Genomic DNA, 14,141 nt, shown 5'->3' with positions numbered 1-14,141 from the left:
AATTTCTTCAAACATGACAAAGGCACTAAAAAGGACAACTTGAAAGTTCTAAAGGGAATAGTTTGCATTTGGGGAAAAAAATAGTAAAAAAGTATCTGAGTGATTTCTTAAGTGGTGAAATCCCCCCTTTTGCCCTTTTTCTTGAGTTTTAAAAATAGCCTCAATGGAATCTTACTCAACTTTCTACAAGAAAACATACCTTTAGGCTGAGAGACAGCATTAGAAATTTCATCCTAAAGAATTATTTTTTGGGGGGGGTCTGGGGTGGAGTTAGCCTCCAGACAGAGGCTTCTAATTAAATTGCCCTCTCAACCAGAACTGCAGAGTGTACGCTATAATCACCACAATTCAGTTTAAATCTGGGACGGAATGATAATTTTGTTAGTTCAGAGGTTTTTAAACTATGGCTCATAACTGCTGGATAGTTTCTGATGACTTTCCAAGGTTCTGCAAGGCGTGTGTATTTGCTGGGGGACCAGGGGATTTTCCGCAAATGAACAAATAAGAAAGATTTTACAGTCTCAGGAAGTTTAAGTAGGTCTCTGATGATCGGGAAGTGCTGTAGTTGTCTTCCTGGCTTTGCAGAGGACAACACATCCACAACAAATGATTCGGGAGGAAGCTTTGAATGCCTCTCCTACGAATAGGATCCCACTGGCCTTTATTCACCTGCACCCTTATCCCAGTTCATCGGCAGTGCAGCCTCGGGAAGTAAAATGATGGCTGGAGTGAGGTAGGTCCAACCCATGACCTTGGCCTCAGCCCTTCGAGCTTACCACCTGAGCCAATGAGTCATAGGCAAACCAGATCATCCCCTCCTGCATTTATCCAATAATACCGATCGAGTGCATTGTGCTAGGGGAGGGGGACACCGAAGCAGAAAAGGTGCATGGGATCAAGAAGCTGACATTCTCAGGAGAGCAGACGTGGATGGATAAACCCGTGAGTAAACGTAAATTAAAACTGCCATAAGAGCTATGCTAGAAATGTTAAGGTTTAGGAAAAGCACAGAACATGGGGACTAAACCTAGTTGAGCAGTAGGCGAGGAATAGCTTCCCGGTGAAAGAGACATTTGAACTGGAAGCTCCAGGAGGAGGAGGAACGTTCACCAGACCAAGTGTGGCATCAGCATTCTGGTCGGCGGGACCAGCATGTGCAAAATCCCTGAGGTGGGAAAGAGTCAGTCTGGCTAGAGCAGTGGTTTCTAAAGTATGGTCCACGGGACTCTGGGGGTGCCTGTGACCCTTTCAGGAGTTCTGCAAGGTCAAAACTGTAATCAAAATAATACCAAGATGTTACTTGCTTCTTTCACTGTGTCGACTTTTACACGAACGGTGTAAAAGCAACAGTGAGTGGGAGTGCTGGTGCCTTACTGATCATAAAGGCAACACCACCAGACAGTCCAAGCAGCCCCTGTTTCTCACTGCCGCACGCTCAGTTCTAAAAAACGTCGGTTCCCTTAAGAATGCCCTTGGTGAAGCAGTCAAAATCATTAGTTTTATGAACTCTCCACCCTAGAGTACAGGTGTCTTTAGTATTCTGTGTGGCTAACTGCAGAGTGTCGAAAGCACTTCTGCAGCATGCTGGGGAATGAAGGTTGTCCCAAGGAAAAGCTGTGTGACTCAGCTACGAGATGTGCCAGTCACGTTCCCAGGGAACACCATGTTTACGTGCAGGAACGATCGACGGACAAATCATGGTTATTCATCCTTGGGTCACTAGAAGACATTGTCTTGAAAATGAATGAAAGATGCCTCTCGCTTTGAGGCAAGAGACCGACACTATTTGTTGGCCAATGATAAAATTCAAACTTTCACACGAAAATTTTAGCATTTGGGAAAACTCGTATCTGCTACTTTGATCTTGATATCTTCTCAATACTTGCCAATACTCATAAGATTGATGGTGGTAATATTCCAGGTCGCTGTCGGACAATATAATTCTTCCGCAGAAATTTATGAAAATCTCCTTGGTCAAAAACCGTATTTTATTTATAAATATAGGTGCAAAAATTCTAATTAGAATACAATCAAACACCATATCAATAAACCAATTAGAGCTTATTCAGGAATGTAAAAGTATTTCAATATGAGGAAATTGGTTAACATATCATTACTTAAACAAATTAAGGGAGAACATTGATATGATTTCATCAATAGATGCTTAAAAGGCATTCAATATAGGAGACATTCCTAATTAAACTCTAACTAAAAGATGACTATAGGGAAAGCACTTAAGTAGAATAAAAATATTTCCGAAAAACCCTCCACTAATTGTCTTCGTGGCAACAATAAAACCCTTTCTTTTAAAACCAAGATCTAGACAAGAAAACCTGTTATGACCATTACAGTTTGACTTTGTCTTGGGGGAGCTCGTGAATGTAATAAAAAAAGAAAATGAGTAACGAAAAAAAAACCACTTGAAAAGAAGAAATAAATACTATGCATCTTTGCTGATGGTATAAAATTCAAGAGATCCTAGTGCTTTTTAAAAACATGATAATTAATAAGAGAAGTTAAGAATCTGAGGCTAGAAGATCAATATACATAAATTACTAGCTTTTATTTATTCTGATAATAAGCATATAGAAATGGAAAAGGCAAATAGCCTACTTACAAAATAGTGAGCAAAAATAGCAGGGACTATGGTTAATAATAAAGGCACATGTATATGAATATAACCAAACTTATTAAGAGTCACAAAACAAAGTCTGCACGAATGGAAAGATATGCCACATCCTGGATGCGAAAGTGGAATATCACAACACTATTAATTCTCCCCCAAAATATACAAATATGATGCTATTACAGTTACAATTGTAGTTTTTTTTTTTAGTGGGGGTGAGTGGAGACTGAATGAAATGATTTTAAATTTCATAAGGAAAAATAAATGCTCAAGAATAACCGGGAAAAGAATAAAAAAGAACAGCAACAGGGGAATTGTCCTACCGAACATCAGAGTATACTATAAAGCCATTATAAAATAAATATGGCAGTAGTATGGGAATGAGAAATGGATCAGTGGAAAAGAAAAGAATCCAGAAGTAGTCTTGTGTATGAGAATTTAATATACATTATATATCAAATGTGGTAGTTCAATTGAGTGGGAAATAATAAATTATTTAAAAAATGATTCCAGTATAACTGGCTATCCATCTGAAAGAAGATAAAATAAAATGCCTATTTCACACCATATACAAAAATACATTCCCCAGAGACTAAAGTCTTAATGGTAAACAACAAAACAGGACAAAATATTGCAGCAATATCTAGGAGACTTTATGTACAATCTGTGGACAAGAAAACCTTAGGAAGGTTGGAAAACACAGAAACTCTGAAAGAAAAGATATATCTGACCACATTAAAAATGTGTATGGGTAAAGATATAAACAAAATCAAAATATGAATGACAGAGTTGGGAAAAAAGACACTTGTAGTGGTAAGTATGCATTTATATAATAGAGGAATTAATTATATGAGAATTAATATAGGAATTAATTTCTATAAATAGCAAGATTTTTTTTTTAAGATTTTATTTATTTATTCGACAGAGAGAGAGACAGCCAGCGAGAGAGGGAACACAAGCAGGGGGAGTGGGAGAGGAAGAAGCAGGTTCCCAACGGAGGAGCCTGATGTGGGGCTCGATCCCAAAACGCCGGGATCACGCCCTGAGCCGAAGGCAGACGCTTAACCGCTGTGCCACTCAGGCGCCCCAATAGCAAGATTTTTTAAATTGGCAACTCAATAGAAAAATGATCAAAGAATATGGAAAGGCAATTTATAGAAACATGCATCCAGAAAGCCAACAAGTGTCCAAAAAGATGCTTGAATTTGCCATAGTTGAGGAAATGCAAACTAAGTAATAACAAGACTTCACCTAATGATCATCAGACCAGTAAAAATGAAAACAACTGCAGAATATCCCATTGGTGGGTATGTGAACTTTATAGCATTTGAGGAAAGAAATCTCACATTGTCTAGTAAAATTGAAAATACACACACTCAGAAGACTACTTAGGTAAACGGAGGTACGTGCATACAATGGAACACTACTGAGAAGTAAAAAGGAACTATTTGACATGCAACGACATGGCTAAATTTCAAAAGCATTATGCCGACAGAATAACCCAGACACAAAAGAATCCATACTGTATGTTGCCATTTACGCCAACTTTGGAACAGGGAAAACTAAGCTACACTTACTATCAGGATGTCTACTCTTAGCAGCGTTCAGAGAGCCAAAGCCCAGAAACCAAATGAATCCTCCATGATACAGAATGGGTGATTGTAGCCCACACCAAGGACTAGCGTACTGCCAATGAAAATGGAAGGAATAGAGGTATCCCAAATGGTCTGGAGGGATTTCTTCAACGTATTGTTTATACACGAGGTGCAGAAAAGCATCAACAATGTAATCCCATGTTGGTGAAACAATGACCCCACCCCCCCATCCAAACGTACATATGTATATGCGTGGGTATGTTGGGTTTGCCACTCATTATGGCGATATGGAGAAAAATATGGAAACATACATGTTAGGTATGTTGCTATGGATTACAAGGGGGAGGAGAACGGAAGGGAAAAGAAGGGAAAGGGGCATCAAGCTAAAAGAGGAAAGACGGAGCTAGAAACAACAGTGTATATGGTATGATTCCATTTGTGCACTTAAAATTTACATTTGTAGAGGACTGCTCCAAGAAAATGCTGCCCATCTTGTTATTTTGAATTTGATCCTTGGGTTAAACTAGACCTTCCAACTATGCATTTGGACTGCACAGTCCTCCTTTACTTGTACAGAATGGAACTTTAAAAGCCCTTTCTATTTTACAGAGAAGTAAGTAAAGCTGCAAAGCTTAACTGACTTGCCCCAACGAACACCGCGAGGAAGTGGCAAACCACGGATTTGAAGCAGGCGGTCTAACTCTACGAGCCACACACGTATTTGCTAAATGCCTTCTAGTAGTTTACCGGGGGGTAAGTCAGAAACTTGCCTTGGGTGCAAAATTTAAAGAAGTGCTGAGAAACTCAGAAAGCCAGAGAAATAATATTTGGAAACAAAAACTAAACGAATGCCAAAACCCCCCCCCCAAAAAACCCACCCATATGTCTACTTTCCTTTCTTTCCTTGTTTTCTTTTTCTTTCTTTCTTTCTTTCTTTCTTTCTTTCTTTCTTTCTTTCTTTCTTTCTTTCTTTTCCTTCCTTCCTTCCTTCCTTCCTTCCATCCATCTTTCTTACTTTCTTCCCTCCCTCTCTCCCTCTCTCCCTCCCCCTTTTTTCCTTTCCTTTTTTTCCCCCCCAGGAGGACGAAGGACTAAAGTAGACAGAGCTGCCATCATAGAGCAGCACTAGTCACACAAACCAGTCAGAAGAGGGCACATCGATCACATTCGTGTTTGCTGAATGTCCTTCTCTCTGTTTTGGGTCCTACATATTCACAACTGGCCTTGTGGCTGCTTTGTTCCGACACACTGACACAGCTACGGAGTGACCTTTTCTGATTCTTGTGTTCGTTCTGTGAGTGATGTTTATGTTCTTTTAGGTACATCGCAGCCGGTGCTATCTAGACCTGGGCACCACTGGGCCCCTGATCCATGCCCTGTGTCTCTGAAGGCCCCTCACAAGGGAGCAACTTGCCTGGAATTTTCTATGCTCCTCCCCAGTGCCCATGCTGGCCAGTGCTGGCCATGCCATCATGCAGGGGCACCCTGAGCCTGGACCGGAACTCATGTGGGCTCTAGATTCTGTTTCTCCCCTTCAGAGCACTCCCTGGATCTCTACCCTGACCATGGGGTTGTCCTGATGCCCTGAGGAGCTGGAGGACTCGTGCCCAGGTGGTCATCTGTGGCCCCATGTCTGGGCACCTGTTCCAGGAGGGTATCCTGACCAGCAACGTGTCCCCCCACTAGCCGACACAGGGTTTCTTTTGCAGAACTGGGTGAGACCGAGCTGACAGAAGGGTACCAGCATGCTGATCCAGACTGACTCAAATTGTTTTTTGTTTTTTTACATTTCGTGTTTTATTTATTTTTAATGCCTGTTTTTATTTAAAACTTCTTTTCAGTTCTATTGAGGTAGAACTGACAAAACTATAAGACTTTTAAAGTGTATGTTGTGATGGTGTGACAGATGAACACGTTGTCAAAGCCCCTCCCCCCATCTAGTTAGTTAGCACATCCTTCACCTGCACACACATCTTTTTTTGTTGTTTGGTGAGAACGTGTAAGTTCTACTCTCTTAGCAAATGTCAGTTGTACAATACGGTGTTATCAAATACAGTCCCCGTGTTATATCTTCTACCTTCAGACCTTATTCACCTTATAGCTGAAAGTTTTCCCCTTTTACTAACCTGCCTGTCACCCCCACCCCTGAGCCCCTGGCAACCACTTTTAACACTTTGTTTCTGAGGTTGACTTTTTTTTTTTTAAGATTCCACTCAAATTGTTTCTATTCAGGGCCCCACAGAAAATATTTGCCTGGGACACTTCCCATCCAAGGGGTGGACCCATCACAGCCTAGCTGGAGGCCGCTGGGGCCATTTTTCACTTTTTCAATTATTACCACCCTGATTATAAAGAAGAGGAAGTGGAGGTTCACAGAGGTTGAACAACTGGCCCGTGGTCCCGCGGCTGGCGAATGGGGAAGCAGGGACTCAGGATCCAGTGAGCACGCTCCGAGGCTGGGGCTCTACCCCGTGTGCTCCCTGGGCCGCTTTGCCAACTCTAAGGGCACCTTGGGATGACTCCAGCCCCATCATCTGTGCTCTCTCCACTGCTGACATTCTGGTAACAAACTATAGAAATGATCCCTGAAAGTATAGTCTTTCCACTGCTGACATTCTGAACACTGCTCTCACTTTTCAAATTTCTTAAATGGTCTTTGATTTTTTTCCTGCATGGCACTTGTAAATCTGCATGCGTCTTCCATAGTTTGCTCTTTCTCTCCTGCCTCCTCCTGACGCTCTGTCCTTTGGACCGATACTGATACCCAGTCCAGATTTGTCACAGGATGATGGAAACACTCCAGAGCAGTAACTTTGGCTTTATGTGAACACCAGAGACTGTGAACAACTAAGAATGTTCTCTCAAATGGCACGGGGACGAGCCAGATTGCTGGGGGTGGTGCTGAGGTTCGCTGTGAGGAGGAGGCGGCTCAGGCATGTGGGCAGGGAAGCAAAATGTGTTAAGTCTTCTATTGTGGGGTCAGCCCACCCAGTGCGGTCACCCTCCCCACCGCTGATTTCAAGAACCAGAACCCGAGGGAAGATGGGCCGTGACTAAGAGGCTCGGTGCCCTCTCAACGGAGAGAGGTGGTCTTGTTGCTCCAGTGGGATGAACCTGGTTTATGTCATTGGGGAAGATTCCAGAACACAAAAGTATCAGGAAGCCTCCTCTGTGTGAGTTCAGTGGTCAATCCACTTGGGAGGCAGTATCTGTAACGGAACGCGCGTTGACTTCGGAGTCTACTGACGTGGGCCGGAATCCCAGCCTGGCTAGTATAGGAGCTGTGTGACCCTGTGGAAGTTACCTAAGCCCTCTGTGCCTCGGTTTCCCCATCCGAAGAGTGGAGATAATTTCTTCCGCAAATGACTGTCGTGAGGACTGAATGAGACGATGCCAGTTCAGTGCCTGGTACAGAGTACGCCATGGCTACTGTTACCCTTTCTATCTGAGACTGTCTTACTGAGGGTGGCTGAGATCATGGGCTGGCTCTCCCTGGTGTCCCTTGAAAACGTTAGGCAGCTCTCTCCCACCTATATGCAGTTTGCTCTGAAAAATCAGTTACAAATGAAACATCGTTAATATGTCCCAACCTTTTGCACCCATTTTCTCTGTTCAGCCTGTATCATCCCTGTGTGTAATGAGGTTCAAGAGCTCGGCTACCTGCTGGGCAATAGAAGCTTCTTTCCCTCATCCAGAAGCTTCCCTTTCAGAGTTCACTCTACACCTGACCTTCTTAATTTCCTTGACACTTGAACATCTTCTTTCTCCTCTTAAAACATTTTGTTTATCGATCACCACAGTGTTACTGTGGTAACCTTAAGACTTCTTAAAACACACCTGCAAGAATATTCCAGGGCTGAGCACGGCCTCCTGTTTCCTTCCTCCCCGTCGGTGTTTCTGTTCTGAAGGCCCCGCGTGCTGTGGGCTGTTGAGGGAAAATTAGTTAGCAGCCCTCGCTTTGGGGTCAGACGTACCTAGGCTTGACTCCTGTCTCTACTACTTGGCAGTCAGCCGTGTGACTCAGTCCCCTGTGCTAGGTGGATGGGACAGGAGCTGCCACAAGGCTGGAGGGGGCCAGGGGACCCACGCGGGGAAGTGCTTGGCAGGGCAGTACAGGGCTGCAGCCCCGGTGGCCGTGTTCACTGGCCAGTCCATCTTAGAACAAACCTCATCTCTTCTTGCCTAACTCCCGCCAACCTCCTCTTGACCAACTTTCTGGCCTCCCACACTATCCATGTTGCACACTGTTGCCAACTTCTATTCCTAAAATGTGACTTTTATCATGCTGTCCTTCTACCCCCCAAAAAAATCTTCAAAAATTTCCCCTTGATGAGCGAGGCTTCCGTTTAGAGCCCTGCATGGCATAGCCTCACAATTCCCTCCCTCTCTTTTCTCAGCCTCCTCTGCCTCCACATCCCTGCACCTGTCTTCAAACATCTGAGGATTCTACAAATATCTGGCAACGCCAACAGGCCTGCCACCCAGCCCACAGGCTTGGGAGAAATGAACGCCCCCCTGGGAAGTGGAGATCTGAACGGTGCCTCCAAGTGTGAACAGGGGTTTCTTTGGGGGGGTTCGAGTCAGAGGAGAGTCGAGTCTCAGTCAAGAAAGGGCACAATGAAAAGAGAATATGATGGCAGGGCAAAGAAGCCTGGGGAGGCTGAAGTCTGGGGCCTAAGTGTGGCGGTGGCGGGGGTAGGGGTGCAGGTGGTGCTGGGCCCCCTAGGCCAGCACAGGTCTTTGGGTTGTAGCCTGTGTGTGGGGAGGTTCCTACCTATTCTTTTTTTTTTTTTTTAAGATTTTATTTATTTATTAGACAGAGATAGAGACAGCCAGCGAGAGAGGGAACACAAGCAGGGGGAGTGGGAGAGGAAGAAGCAAGCTCATAGCGGAGGAGCCTGACGTGGGGCTCGATCCCACAACGCCGGGATCACGCCCTGAGCCGAAGGCAGACGCTTAACTGCTGTGCCACCCAGGCGCCCCCCTACCTATTCTTAAGCAAGGATGTAACATCCTGTAATTTCCAAAGAAAAGAGCAGTTGAACGGTCATAAAAGGATTTCGTGGTTATTATAGAGAATTGGAAAAACAGAAAATATTGAAAAAAATAGAAAAGTAAAGATTAGAAAATAAAATCTTGCGGCCTGGAGATAAACACTGATAACATTATCGTGTTTACTTTTTTTTTTTTTAAGATTTTATTTATTTGACAGAGATAGAGACAGCCAGCGAGAGAGGGAACACAAGCAGGGGGAGTGGGAGAGGAAGAAGCAGGCTCATATTGGAGGAGCCTGACATGGGGCTCAATCCCAGAACGCCGGGATCACGCCCTGAGCCGAAGGCAGACGCTTAACCGCTGTGCCACCCAGGCGCCCCTATCGCGTTTACTTCTTATTCTTCCCTCCCTCTCTCAGTGTGACTGCCACGTAATGAGTGCTTACTATGTGCAAGGCGTTGTTACAAGAGCTCTCCTCATTCAATCCTCACAACAGCCTGTGTGGTAGACAAAATAATTACTTGCATTTACAGGTGAGGAAGCGGTAAGAAGCTTCTCTGGGTCCAGTAAGTGGGAAGTGGCAGAGCTGGGCTTTGGACCGGACAATGGGCTCTGAACCCCTAGGCCACACTGCTGCTGGGCGGTCACACAGTCAACACAGATGCACATAAACTTAGAGAGACGTAAAATTTTTGTTTAAAATGGAGCCTGGCATCCCAGTTTTCTGAATTGGGGTTTTAAAAAGAATTTTGAGGGACGCCTGGTCGCTCAGTCAGTTAAGCGTCTGCCTTCAGCTCAGGTCATGATCCCAGGGCCCCGGGATCAAGTGTCGTGTTAGGCTTTTTGCTCAGCGAGAAACCTGCTTCTCCCTCTGCCTGCCACTCCCCCTCCTTGTGTTCTCTCTGACAAATAAATAAATAAAATCTTTAAAAAGAACTTTGGTGGGTGCATGAAGGGGCTGTGTAAGTGGGGAGTAGCTCAGAAAGTGTGCTGGGGAAGACAAGTGAGGTGCCCACAGGAGAGAGATGGACGAGGGTCAGCGTGAGCGCAGGGGTGGGGAGGACGTGATGAGTACGGAGACCTTTAGGAGGCGGAAATACCAGATGATGACTCAGTGCAAGTGCCTGCGAGCGTGTGTCTGTGTGTGCGCGCGCATGTGTGTGTGCCAAGGAGGAGTTAAAGAAAAGGAAGTGATGAGGGAAATCCTGGGGATTCTTTATTGAGCACGTGAGTGGGTGGTAAAGCTGTCACAGGACGGAGGAAGGTTAGGAGGGCCAGGAGGGGATGAGTTCCTCTGGGACCTCATGAGAGGGTGCTATGTGCCGGCTGGACACGTTCACTAGGCAGTGAGACACACACAGGTGGAAAACAATGGTGTTGGCTGCATTGTTCCTACTAAAGTCTAGGGACATGAGTTTCCCTGGGAAGAACGAATGGATTATTTATTTATTTATTTATTTATTTATGATTTTATTTATTTATTTGACACAGAGAGAAGGAGGGTACACAAGAAGGGGGCGCAGTAGAGGGAGAGGGAGAAGCAGGCTCCCTGCCGAGCAGGGAGCCTAGCGCGGGACTCGATCCCAGGACCCCGGGATCACGACCTGAGCTGAAGGCAGATGCTTAACCATCTGAGCCACCCAGGCGCCCCCGGATGTTATATTTAAAAGAGGAGATGGCAGAGGAAGCTTAGGGACACGTCAGACAGGATGGCAGAATCAGACGGTTGCATCTGAGAGTGGCCAACAAGCCGAGATCACAGAGCTGGACCGGATGGGATCAGGAGGAGGAGGCCACTAGATTCAGTGCTCTCCTCCCCAAACCCCCGTTTCTGTGGGCTAATCTCTCACCCACCTCTCAAATTCATTTTTGCATCTTCACCCCTGCTTCATCGGTCCCCTGCATTGTCCTAACCTGGCACGCTGTGCCTCTAAACCCAATTTACTCCCCCACCTCCTCCAGCAAGCTTTCCCACTGGGCCTCCAGCCTCTCTTTACCACCCCCTGCCCCCTCGCCGTCACTTACCTTGTTTTCTCCCAAGATTCCCAGCATCCATGGCAGGGGCTTGGCCTTCCTGGGAGCCCCACAGTGTCTGATATGGTGGTTGCTTATAACTCAGAGCATAGAGTCTATTACTCTACTTGTATAATTTGGATTTTTAAAATACACTTTCTTTACACCAGGATCTCCTCTGCCCTTTTTAGCTCAGTCTCAGCTTTGTGAATTCTTCCCATGCATCTTCTTGCCTATTGGCTTGGCATTTTGCTCCTTGAATGCTCCACGGGCAGTCTGGGTGCTGAGACGCATCTTCTGTTCCCTTGCCTTTTCTCACTTCCAGTTGGTCTCAATCGCAGACGTCCCTCACTCTCAATTTATGACAACCCCTCATCCTAGAACCCATGGTGCATTCCTTCTGGCATGCCATGCTTGCCTAGACACTTAGCTGTTTGTAAGATGGGACTGAGACGGGTATAGTCTGCTCCATGCGCTCCTGCAGCACGAATTCAGCTACGCTCTACCAGCCCTCCAGGCAACGGTAATGGCAGGTGTCAGATCTCCACCAAGAGCTGCACAGTTTCATCTTGAGTTCTTCCAGTCCACATAGGTTCCATGCAGAACCAGAAAGAATCCTCACTCATACACTAGCGTATATGCGTGTGTGTGTGTGTGTGTGTGTGTGTGTGATGAGCAACAGCAGTGATTACGATGACAATGGCGTCGATGATAATCACTGCCGTTTTCTGTGCACTTAGTACGTAGCAGACACTATGCAAAGAGCTTTATAGACATTGCTTCGTTCAGCCCTCCCATGCTCTGCCTCTCTTCCACGTGCTATGGAATCTTGGAGTTGCTCTTAAATCACTGCGGTGCTGGCTAGGAATTTTTGGCTTCCCCTGTGCAGGTGGGATGGGGGTAGACCCAGAAACTTTCTACGGTCAGCACAGAAGCTTTGGAGGAAATCCACGGCAGCAGTGAAGGGATTCTATCTCATCAGACACCTGATTCTATCTCATCTCTATCGCCCCTCCTTCACCGAGAGTAACCAGGGTCTGGATGCTGTAGGCGATCTGGGGCAGCAATGGCACCTGACCGTCCCCAGGAGATCCAGCGCCTGCGGAGCTTGGGCCTGTGACTCTGTGCTACCACATAAGCAAGGCTTGATGGCAGTCTGATTAAGTGAAACGGAGAAGACAGTCTAGGAGGGAAAGTTTCCTTAAAAAGAATGAACCATCTTCCCAGTCTTGCTTTTTAAACTTCCACTCCTGCTTAGGGCAATCAGCATTCTAATTGGAAAGAGGTAGAAAACCGATGGTGTGGATGTAGAGAAATACAAAATAGAACATTTCCCTATTTCTCTAAGTTGTTTGAAAAAACATCCCGTTGAGGAGATAAAAAAAAAGGGGGGGGGGACTTTGCCGAGTGACGTGATCGGATGCGAGGACAAGCAGAGACTGGATTCGGCGTTTAAGGTCAGTGAAGTTGGCATGAAACTATGGGAGACTGACTGCACAGGTCCCGATCCCCAGGGAAGTTAAAAATAAAGCCTTTTGGAACATCCCGGTCTTGCGGTGCTGTTCCATTTTGAAAAGGCACCAGAACACCCTCTAAAATGAAGATGACTCGGGGTGGATGACCGTGGAGGGAGGGAAGGGAGGGGAGGAGCGAGACAGCAGACTGCGGTGGGGAGGGAAGCCAGTGGCAGATGGGTTTTCTGGTTCGTGTCTTAGTCGGCTTGGACTGCCATCACTAAATACCATAGATGGGGTGGTTTTAAAAAACAGCTAAACGTATTTCTTATAGTTTTGGAGGCTGAAGGATTTGGCTTCTGGTGAGAGCTCTCTTCCTGGCTCGTGGATGGCTGCAAGAGAACACGCTCTCTGTGTCTCTTCTTCCGGGGAAACTAATCTCACTGGATCTGCTGGCACAGGGCCTTATCTTTATAACCTCATTTACCCTTAGTTACTTCCATAAAGGCCCCACTCCAAGTTCAGTCACACTGGGGGTTAGTTAGGGCTTCAGCCCATGAATTGGGGGGGGGGCAAAAACAGATCGATTGTCTGGCAAATGGCTACAGGCTAAGGGGAAGGGGCCAGGGAGAGCAGGAAAGGCAGAGAGGACTAGTGGAGCTGTGGATGGGATTTCTGGTGTCAGAGAAGTGGAGAGAGTGGACAACTTCTCAATAAACCATGAGGCCAGTTTATCTGATAAGTGGGAATGGGTTTGGAATTTGAGAACAGTAAAAAAGATCCAGAAAAGCCTCCGGGGGGAATGAGATAAGAAATAAACCGGGGGCTGCCATGCAATATCAAGGTCCCCGACAAGATGGTCTACCACGATTGCCATGCAGACATCAGCGTTAACGTCATCTCCTTACGGAGGTCTCGCCTGACCACACCGTTTTAATTTTCTGCATAGCACTTAACCGTATCTGATGAAGTTCTCATTCCCCCCCCTCTAGGATGTAAACTCCAGGAGACCCTGGATTTTTTTTTTTTTTTTTTTTTTGCCTTGCTTCTTGCTCTTTCTAAGGCTTAGGATAGCGCCTGCCTAGTTAAAAGCAAGGAAGTCTCCGCGGGCTGCAAGGATGAAATGACTTTGCAATGGCACCAATGAGAAGAATTACGTGACCTTTCTCCTGTGTCACTCAGGTTCTCGGGATCAGAAGTGTGGAAAGAGAAAGCTTATGCAGGACTCGCACTGGCAAGGTGGGAATGGAAAACAAGGAGGGTGCTAGTGAGTGCGCTATAGAAATAGTGCTCCGCTGAGCCCAGGCTGAAAAGGAGCGAGGGAGGACAAGGAAGACAGGCAGGCAGGGAGGAGGGGGTATCAGAGAGGTAAGAGGAGAGGAAGCCGGGAAGGCTCGAAAAGCAGGTTAGTAGGAGTGAGGAGGAAAGCCAGGGTTTGCTGAGTTGGAAAGGTGCCTT

General features: G+C 45.9%; 1 protein-coding gene and 1 pseudogene across 1 annotated transcript in view; both read right to left on the bottom strand.

Annotated features, from left to right (window-relative positions):
* Positions 1-14,141, bottom strand: part of KCTD1 (potassium channel tetramerization domain containing 1) — a 176,039-nt gene that overhangs the window by 151,332 nt on the left and 10,566 nt on the right. The window lies entirely within an intron of this gene.
* Positions 6,727-6,822, bottom strand: LOC121103280 (annotated as a pseudogene).

Source organism: Ursus maritimus, unplaced genomic scaffold (assembly GCF_017311325.1).
Source record: "Ursus maritimus isolate PB19 unplaced genomic scaffold, ASM1731132v1 scaffold_18, whole genome shotgun sequence".
Classification (NCBI taxonomy): domain Eukaryota; kingdom Metazoa; phylum Chordata; class Mammalia; order Carnivora; family Ursidae; genus Ursus; species Ursus maritimus.
This window is presented reverse-complemented; position numbering and strand designations above follow the sequence as displayed.